This window comes from Nelumbo nucifera, chromosome 5 (assembly GCF_055504915.1).
Source record: "Nelumbo nucifera cultivar China Antique chromosome 5, China Antique-T2T, whole genome shotgun sequence".
Lineage (NCBI taxonomy): Eukaryota > Viridiplantae > Streptophyta > Magnoliopsida > Proteales > Nelumbonaceae > Nelumbo > Nelumbo nucifera.
In genome coordinates, this window is record NC_142653.1 from 76,833,066 (window position 1) to 76,843,239 (window position 10,174).

Genomic DNA, 10,174 nt, shown 5'->3' on the forward strand with positions numbered 1-10,174 from the left:
CATAAGGTATATACGGCCAAGAATCAATCAAAGTCTCACTTGTGAATGGAACAAAATGATTCACCCTATCCAATGGGTACCCGGTCTACCCTCTTAATTGAGCTTTTCATAAAAAAACAGATTTTGGGGCTGGATATATAAATACATGTAGTGTACTTGGAAGGCATATGAAGTTATGTATATTTGAATTTTATGTGAAAAATAATTGGTACTTTATGTGTTTTTTACATGTTTTAATCAAATAATTAGATTTTTTGATATTTATTTAAGTTATTTTCTTATTTAAATATGGATTTTGAACCCAACCCACCAATCTGATTCACTCCACCCTCAATTGCAAGGAGATTTGCATTTTATGTATAGAGAGGGTTTGGATTCTGAGAATGCAATATTATAGGTTGAGAAGTCTTGAGAGACAGATAGATTCTAGAATTTATAAAACCCTCCCGGAACCATCAAGTGTCAATCCCTAAATAAAAGATTCGACTATGATAGTGGAAAGATATGGCTATCAAGCTCAGCTAATCTTTCTTGACCCAATACTACCAGGTTAGGGTTGGATCAACCTTAATTAGGTTTATATTCGGGTTTGGGTTGAGACTAGTCCGTGCCGAATGCAACCCGTTGACATTATGGCAACACCTATGCATATAATTTTGACTAAGCATAGGTGTGCTATTTGTGCGACAGATTAAGTCGGGTTCAGTAACCCATTTAATTTAATTGGGTCGTATCAGCACTATAGGAAAATGGGGCTATAACTACGGTCAAAACAACCGTAGCTAAATCCTGGGATATAAATTCATGTCCGTGGCAAAATGTTGAGCTTTAGCTACGGACAAGTTATCCATGGTTAAACGTTATTCGGTCCGTGGCTAAAAGATATTTATAGCCACGATTATAAAATATCTGTGGCTATAAGTCATAAAGCAAAAGTTAAGCTTTAGCTACAGACAATTTGTTCATGGTTAAAAGTTATTCTGTCTGTGGCTAAAAGAAATTTATAGCCATGGTTATAATGTATCCGTGGCTATAAGTTACAAAGCAGAAGTTGAGCTTTAGCTACGGACAATTTGTCCATGGTTAAAAGTTATTCTGTCCGTGACTAAAAGGTATTTATAGCCACGGTTATAATGTATCCGTGGTTAAAGTTACAAAAGCAGAAGTTGAGCTTTAGCTGTGGTTAAAAGTTATTCTATCCGTGGCTAAAGAGCTATTTATCACTATAGCCACGGATAACTAAAATTCTGTGGCTATAATTACAAAGTTAATCATCTTTAGCTACAATCATTTTATTCCTAGATCATAAATAATAATCATATAATATTCATTTAAAATATCTATTATTTATTAATTACTTTTTTATAGTGTGTATATATATATATATATATATATATATATATATATATATATATATTTGGATAAGTGTGAATAGGTGTCTTTGACTTTTGAAATTTTTATTAGGCCACAGATACCCCTCTCTAAAGTTCAAATTGCAAAACAATATAAATCAAAATTGTTATTTTACATCTTCATTTAATGCTTTTATACTATTATTAAAAGTGTGAATAATGGTGTGGAGCTTTTGTATTAGAATACCCTTATTTTTTAATTTAATTCCTCTATAATTGTGAGGGCACAAAATGTAATTTGAACTAAATTTCTTCTCATTAAATTCCATCTCATTAAGTTGTATTATTAACTCCCATTCCTTTATTGAATCCTATATTTAAGATATTATTTTCATAAAATAAAAAAAATATATAATTTTTGTCAATTAGATTTACAAGCAATGCTTTTAACGATATAAATACATGTTTTTTTTAAATTTATCCCGAAATGGAAATATTTTTCCATCATGGTGGTGAGTAAGAAATTCAGCCATCTAAGTCAAGTGGGCTAATCCTTGAAAAAAATAGAAACTCAATAGAAAACATTTGGACACATATCTAATATTTTATATTAATCATATTAAAAGTTAGACACAATAAGCAATAATTGTTTTTAACTTTTTATTGATATAAATAAAATTCAAAATTTAAAATTAACTAATAGGTGAAATTGTTTTCTTATTTGATGGTAGATCAATTCAACATTTCAGATCAAATGTATTAACTTGTGAAGTTATAATTAAATAATAAAATTTTATTTTAAAAAGATAAAACACAAAAGTATACAAAAAAGTATACATTATATAGAAAACATCTAGGTATATCTCTATATTAATAAACCATATTAAGTGTGACAAATAAGAATAATTTTATACACATAAAAATATAAAAAATTATAAAAATTTTAGAAACATATTATATACTATCATCATTGTAAAATTTGTCACATGCAAAGCACGTACACAAATACTAGTATACGTAAATATATGTTTACAAATTTTGCATACATACTTTGCTTTATTACCAAAGCAAAATTAGAGATTGATTTCAAACTTGATTCTGTATGGGTGAGGGTGATTAAGGTGCCATAGTTTCTTGGAGGCAAGGAAAAAGGGGAACGACTCTTAGGGGTGGAAAAAAATCCTATTTGGAAGGAAAATAGTTCAAAAAGGCCTTTATTAGTGCACTAGAAATGGTAGTAAGGTCATGGTGTGAGAAGGTGCTTGTGGCTTCCATTTAAACAATGCTTTAAACTTGATAGACCAAAGCCTATGGAGTGCCCAATCCTTGAGGTTTCTAATATCATAAATCATCACAATTAGACTTGGAATTTGGAGAGTATTAGTCAATGGTTTTCCTTTGATGAAAAAGATGTCATCTTCTACATGTTGACTTCTAGTCATGATGATGAGGTTGTTTGGGCTATTGAAAAGTCTGGGGTATTCTCAGTTCAATCAGCTTAATTATGATCACATAGTTAGAGAGCTTAATGATCATCCCATTGTTAGTTAGTGGGTGTTAGAACATGTATAGCTCGACAATAACCGACTCAATCACTCACTAAGTCTCCTATTAATTACTTACTTATTTTATCACTAACCAAATTTACCATGTATCCTTTTTGAAATTCAAATTGATATTGTAACTGACCACTGCATACATTCGGTTTCAATTAGAATCAATTAGTGTGAGTGAAAATCCATTTTCTACATTGTCTTGTTTTTACCTTTTTCATAACTTGGTATCGAAGCATTCGTATCCAGGCTCTCATGGCACAAGGAAGCACCTTCTCTACAATAACCACTGTAGCATATGGATCAACGAGTGTACTTAGTCCATCAAACATGGTCAACATTGCGGACCTTCTTCCCATAAAGTTCAGTGGGAACAACTTTAATCTATGGAAGGCTCAGTTCATGCTAATTTTCAGACTTCACTAGCTATTGGGATACATTGATGGTACGAACCCCTGCTCTCCTCAATATGTTAGGAACTCTATTCTAGAACTGATTCTGAAGACACAGTGAGTGTCAATCCTACATATATTACTTGGCAACAAAGTGATCAAATGATCTACCAGCTCATAGTAGATTGTGTTCTCTCCACCAATAAATCTCATTTGTCAGCAATGATTGGTGAATATACCATCTACACTCAATGGCATCATCGGTTCAGACATCCCTCCATGAACATTGTGAAGTGTATTCTCAACCAGTATGGATCACCTTGCATAAATAAACTGGACAGATCTCTGTGTTTCATGTCAAACCAACAAAAGTCATCATCTTTCTCTTCAATCTAGTTCTACTAAGAGTACTACACCACTACAGTTGATCTTTTCAGATGTTTGGGGGCTAGCCCATGTTGCCTCAATGGATGGTTTCTGTTACTATGTATTGTTTATGGATGATTCTTCTAAATATACTTGGATATTTCCCATCTCACATAAACCTGCTGTGTTTCATGTGTTTATAAGATTCAAACATGTAGTTGAAAATTACTTTGACTGTAAGATCAAATCTCTTCAATCAAATTGGGGTGGAGAGTATCGATCATTTTCCAAGTTCCTTGACTCTCAAGGTATAGTACATCGGGTCTCTTGCCCTCATACCCATGAACAAAATGGGTTAGCAGAGCGCAAGCACCACCATATTGTCGAATCTGGCTTGGCTCTACTTCATAATGTTGGTCTTCCATCTACCTTTTGGTCGTATGCATTTACAACTGCTACATATCTTATTAATCGGTTGCCCATGAAATCCATTGGTAATTTATCACCGTATAAGTAATTCTTTCATCAAACTCTTGATTACACCTTTCTAAAAGTTTTTGAGTTTGTAGTTTATCCTTGGCTACGACCATATACCAAGAACAAACTTGAGCCCAGGTCCAAACAATGCATTTTTGTAGGATATTTCCCCACTCACAAAGGTTATTTGTGTTATCACCGGGCAACAAAGAAAGTTTTTATTGCTTAGCATGCAATCTTTGATGATACTTTTCCCTTTGTAGAAACAAGTACAACTGATCACTCATCCAAAGAAAGGACTTTGTTGCCACTTATTATTTCTTCTCCATTACAACACAATTCAGTGTCTTCATCTATGCCACATGCTGAACCTCCACCATCTACTAGTAATCAGCCACCATCTGTCAACACTCAAAGACCCACAATAGGCAACCACTCATCTATAACTATCTCTCCATCTAATGCTACTACATCATCCTCTCCAGTTTCTATTGACAACACATCATCAAATGCTTTAGTAACTCCAGCACCCACTCGTTGTCATCCTATGGTCACTAGAAATCAAGATGGGACCTAACGACCAAAATTTTTTTTTAGGACTTTGCAATACAAGTGATCAAATAGAACCCACAAGCTACTCACATGCAATTAAAGATCCACAAGGGTGTCAAGCTATGATCGATGAGTTTAATGCTCTCATCACTTGGGTATTGGTTCCTCTCAATCCTCATAAGAATTTGGTTGGTTGTAAATGGGTTTTCAAAATTAAGCAAAACCCAGATGGTGCTGTGGAGCATTATAAAGCCCGACTTGTGGCCAAGGGCTTTCATCAATGATAGGGGGTTGATTACAAAGAAACATTTAGTCCGGTTGTGAAGCCCACAACAAATTGACTCATTCTTGCCATTGCTCTCTCACAAAACTGGATGGTGCAACAACTAGATGTATCCAATGCCTTTTTACATGGCTATCTCGATGAGAAGGTGTATATGTCCCAACCTCCCCCCCCCCCGGCTTTTTGGATCCTCGATACCCTACCCATGTCTACTTACTGCAACTCTCACTCTATGGACTAAAACAAGCCCCACAAGCTTGGTTTCAGTGTCTCAATAGTTTTCTCCAAGCACATGGATTTGTTGGATCTAAAATTGATTCTTCACTCTTTATTTACCGTAATGGAGGCACTCTCATTTATTTTTTGGTGTACGTTGATGATCTTATCACGGGCAATGAAACTTTAGCAATCAACTCTCTCTTATAGTCCCTTGGTTCTACCTTTTTGCTTTACAGGACCTTGGTCAACTCAATTATATTTTAGGTGTTGAAGCCATCTACAACTCTACGAGTCTATTTCTCAATCAACAAAAATACACTAGGGATCTTTTCCAACAAACTAAGGTGGCTGAATCTAAGGCTATCCAAACACCCATGTCTCCTTCTACTACTTTAACTTGCACATCTGGTTTAGCTCTTCCTGATCCAACAGAATATAGGAGCATTGTTGGTATGTTACAGTATTTAACTATTACTCGACCCAACATAGTCTTTGTGGTCAATCGTGTATCTCAGTACATGCACAAACCGACGATTGAACACTGGGCTGCCATCAAATGCCTTCTTCGTTATCTTAAAGCCACTCTCCACTTTGGGTTGGCAATCCGGATGATCGTAAATCCACAAGTGGTTATGCAATCTACCTTGGGCCCAACCTTATTTCATGGGCCTCTCGCAAGAAACACTCAGTAGCAAGGTCTTCTACAGAAGCTGAGTATCACTCTCTTGCCTCTGCAACATCTAAACTCACATGGTTACAATCTTTAATTGGTGAATTAGGTCTCTCTCTCACCACTCCTCCAACACTGTGGTGTGATAATGTTGGTGCAACATACTTGACTACCAACTCGATTTTTCACTCTCGCACCAAACACATGGAGATAAAGTTTCATTTTGTTCGTGACAAAGTGGCCTCTTGCAATTTATAAGTGCGCTATATTTCAACCAAAGATCAGGTTGCAGATATCCTCACCAAAGCCCTTCCTAAGGCTTGTTTTGTTGATCTTCTTTCCAAATTGAACATAACTAAGAGTGAGCTCAGTTTGCGGGGGCATGTTAGCACATGTATAGCTCAACAATAACTGACTCAATCACTCACTAATTCTCCTATTAATTACTTATTTTATCACCAACCAAATTTACCATGTATGCTTTTTGAAATTAAAATTGATATTGTAACTGACCACTGTATATATTTGGTTTCAATTACAATGAATTAGTGTGAGTGAATTTCCTTTTTTCTATATTGTCTTGTTCTTGCCTTTTTCATAACTGTAGGTCTTCATCATCCAATCAAAGGTTTGTTTGGAAAGAAACTTGGATGCTTGATGTAGTTCTTATAGCATTCAGATGGAGATCTTTGCATAATGGTATTGTAGTGAATTGTAACTTGGCCAAATGGGGTATTCCTATTCAGGCCTTATGCCATGTTTGTCATCTTGAAGAGCAGATAGCCAACCATCTCCTGTTTGGTTGTGAGTTTACAAAGTCTCTTTGGTTTGTGTCTAAGTTAGGATCCATACATATCTAAATCCAAATGCCTCTTTGTTTGATTGGATTAATGTTATCTTAAGTTTGAATTCTGTGGATCAGGACTATCATAAGGATTTGATATGTTATCTTAAGTTTGGATTCACTTAATGATATATTGCATGGTGCTTATCCCTCTATTATGACTAGTGTTCTATGGTCTACTAATAGGTTGGTTCAAGAAATATCAACTACCATTGTGCAGAGCATGTGGCTCTAACACTCTCTAGTGAGGCTCTCTTTTGTCATTCTACGAAAGCTAGGGATCAGACAAATCACACATATTTTGCTAAGATATAGGTGGATGGTTCTTTTTGTTTAGGCTAACAAGTTGGGTATGGTGTGGATATCCTTGATCATTCAGGTAAGCTAATACCGTTCGGGAAGAGTTCAAATACAAATATATTCGGTGCAAATACAATAGAGCCCTTAGTGCAAACGTATGAGAGTGCAAATTTTGTTCAATTTTACATTACTTCATCTACATTACAAACAAATTAAAAAAAAGTAAAATTTGATACAAAAATAAATCAAAAGTTGCATTCAACTGATTATCATTTCCATGCTTCTGAGTGTAAATAAAATTGCACTACAAACAAACCAAGCCTAAGATATGAAATCTAGAGATTGTAGACATTTTTTTCCTATCTGGCTTTGTTCTAAGATACAAAGTTTAAAGCATTGATACATATCACATTATATCATGCCTATTGTATATCAAAGGTCATTGAATTCAAAATATTGAGAGTTGGGGAATATTAATAGTTTGAACTTTTAATACTCATCGTAATGAGTCCATCGGGTTAAGGTCAACCCTATCCCAATCCAAGGTTCTGAATCTTTTGCTCACTCACCCAATCTAATCCAAACTTGACTTCAAGTTGGGCAGGGTTGGGCTCAACCCGAGTATCTTACTTTTTTCCTATCTATCTATCTATCTATCTATCTATCTATCTATATATATATATATCAAAGTGTGAATACAATGTGAAACTTTTTTCGAACTAAAATTACCCTCTACTTCTTTGTTTGAGAAAGTGTATAAAAATCATTTTATTACAGCTTTAATGGCTACTAAAATGCCCATAATTGTGTATTTAGTCTATCTCTAATGGTAAGGTTGAAAATGTAACTTCAATTATTACTTCCCACCTCATTTAATCCCCTCTCATTAAGTCTTATACTTAAATTATTAACTCCCATTTTCTCTTATTAAATTAGATTTGTGTCAATATTTTTAACAATATAAACCTATATATTTTAAAACTAACTTAAAAACAAATCCATTTTTAATCCAATTGGTGGCTAAACAATTCAACCATTTGAATCAAATTGATCAACCTATGAAGTCATAGTTAAGTAATAATATATTTAAAATAGAATTAAATATAGAAACTTACAAAAAATGTAAAAAATTAGACACGTGTATGATATTTTAATTAATCAAATTAAAAAAAGCATAATAAATAAGAATTATTTATATTGGTAATGAAAATGAAATACATAATTTAGAACTGACCAAAAAATGGAATTATTTTACTATTTGGCAAAGATCAATAGTTCAATAAATAATAAAATACAAACATATTAACCTTTAATTCATATGTTTTATCATATTAAACAAAAAAGTGTTACATATTAGATTCATTTTTAAACACAAAATAACAAAAAAAATTATAGAAAAAATTGAACACATCTATAATTCTATATTTACACTACTACTAAAAATATGAATAAGATTGTGGAACTTTTTTTAATAAAATACTCATTTTTGAATTTAGTCCCTATTTAATTATGAGGTTTAAATTATAAATTAAACTACTACTTTTCACCCCATTCAATTCCCTTTATTTAAATCTTACATTTTTTTGATAAATGAACAAAAAAAGATACACCAAAAAGATTAAATATTACAAAAAAAAAAATCTATCCAATCAAGTAGGCCTATCAATGATACTAGAAACTTGACAATTCGATATGATTATCACATATTTGGATGAGGTATTTATGTAATCAGATTTGAATTCAATCCACATCTGATTAATAATAAAAAATAAATAAATAATACATAAAGTTTATAGAAAATTTAAGATACATTATTACTATCATTGTCATCATCTAGAATTACCACGTGCAAAACACATGCAAACTTACTAATCTTATAAAATGTCTCAAATTATCTTAATCCTTTAAGAGACCTAATGTAAAGTGGATAAAGAAATGCTTTAAATAATTAGAGTATTATAAATTATAATAAATCTTCTATAGAAATCTAAAATCATAAAATTAGTAATAACAAATCATAGTCATATGGAAAGAAAACTACTAATGATAACTTTTCATTAGGGTTAAGCTTAAGAATCCAACCTAAAGTAAAGTTAAATTGACAAAATTCAACCCCATCCCTAACCTGACCATCAATCCAACTCTTTTTGGGTTGGATTCCAAGTTGCAATCCTTATTTGTCAGTGTAGATATTTAAAGCTTGCTTGGACAGTTAGACGTTACGTAGTCATTTAAAACCATCCTAGACGAGTGAAAGGAAAGCTCAACTGTAGCCCTAGAATTCCAGGACCAATGCTTACACCTGTAGTGGAAAGGAAAGCTCAACTCATCATCCTCCCTAATTTCAAACAACAGAATAGCAAAATAGATGAAAAAAACAGAAAAAAAACAACATGTTTTATTTAAAGCAAGAAGAACAAATAAAGTACAAGGAATTCCAAAAGCATGAGGTGCACATAGAGGAAGTAAGGCACCACTTTGAAAAGGACTAAAATACCATAATATTTAATGTAGGAGAGAAATGGTCAGATATGAAATTTTTTGAATTTCTCATGTATTTTATATCATTAAGTAGTAGGGGTATTTTTATCTTTTTTTTTTCCGGTTGTCTGGTTGAGCATAATAGTTTGATTTGTTTAACCATAGTTTGGTTGTGTTTAAAATTTCATAGCCTTTAATTTGGTTAAGTAGTCTAGGAGTACTAATATTCTTGTTGGAGTATGGATAGTAGATTTGTAATTAAGGCTCAGTTTGGAAAGAGTACAAATACAAATATGTATAGTACAAATACATAGAAAATAATATAAAATACAAGGTTTTATACTCTACATATTTGTATTTGTACCCCTTCCAAATTGAACCTAAGGCTTACTTTGGAAAGAGTACAAATACAAATATTTACGGTACAAATACATATAAAATATAATGTTTTGCACTCTACATATTTGTATTCGTAGTCCTTCAAACTTTGTATTTTGTATGTATTTGCACTATACATATATGTATTTGTACTCCTTCCAAACTGAGCCTAACGAGTTGAACTTTGTGTGTGTGTGTGTGTGTGTGTCAATTGCCCTAGAATAACGTGGCTAACGATATTTAAGTGATTCTTTTTGGTTTTGCATATTATGCCTCTGGTGAGTGATCCCTATAAACCTTACAATGA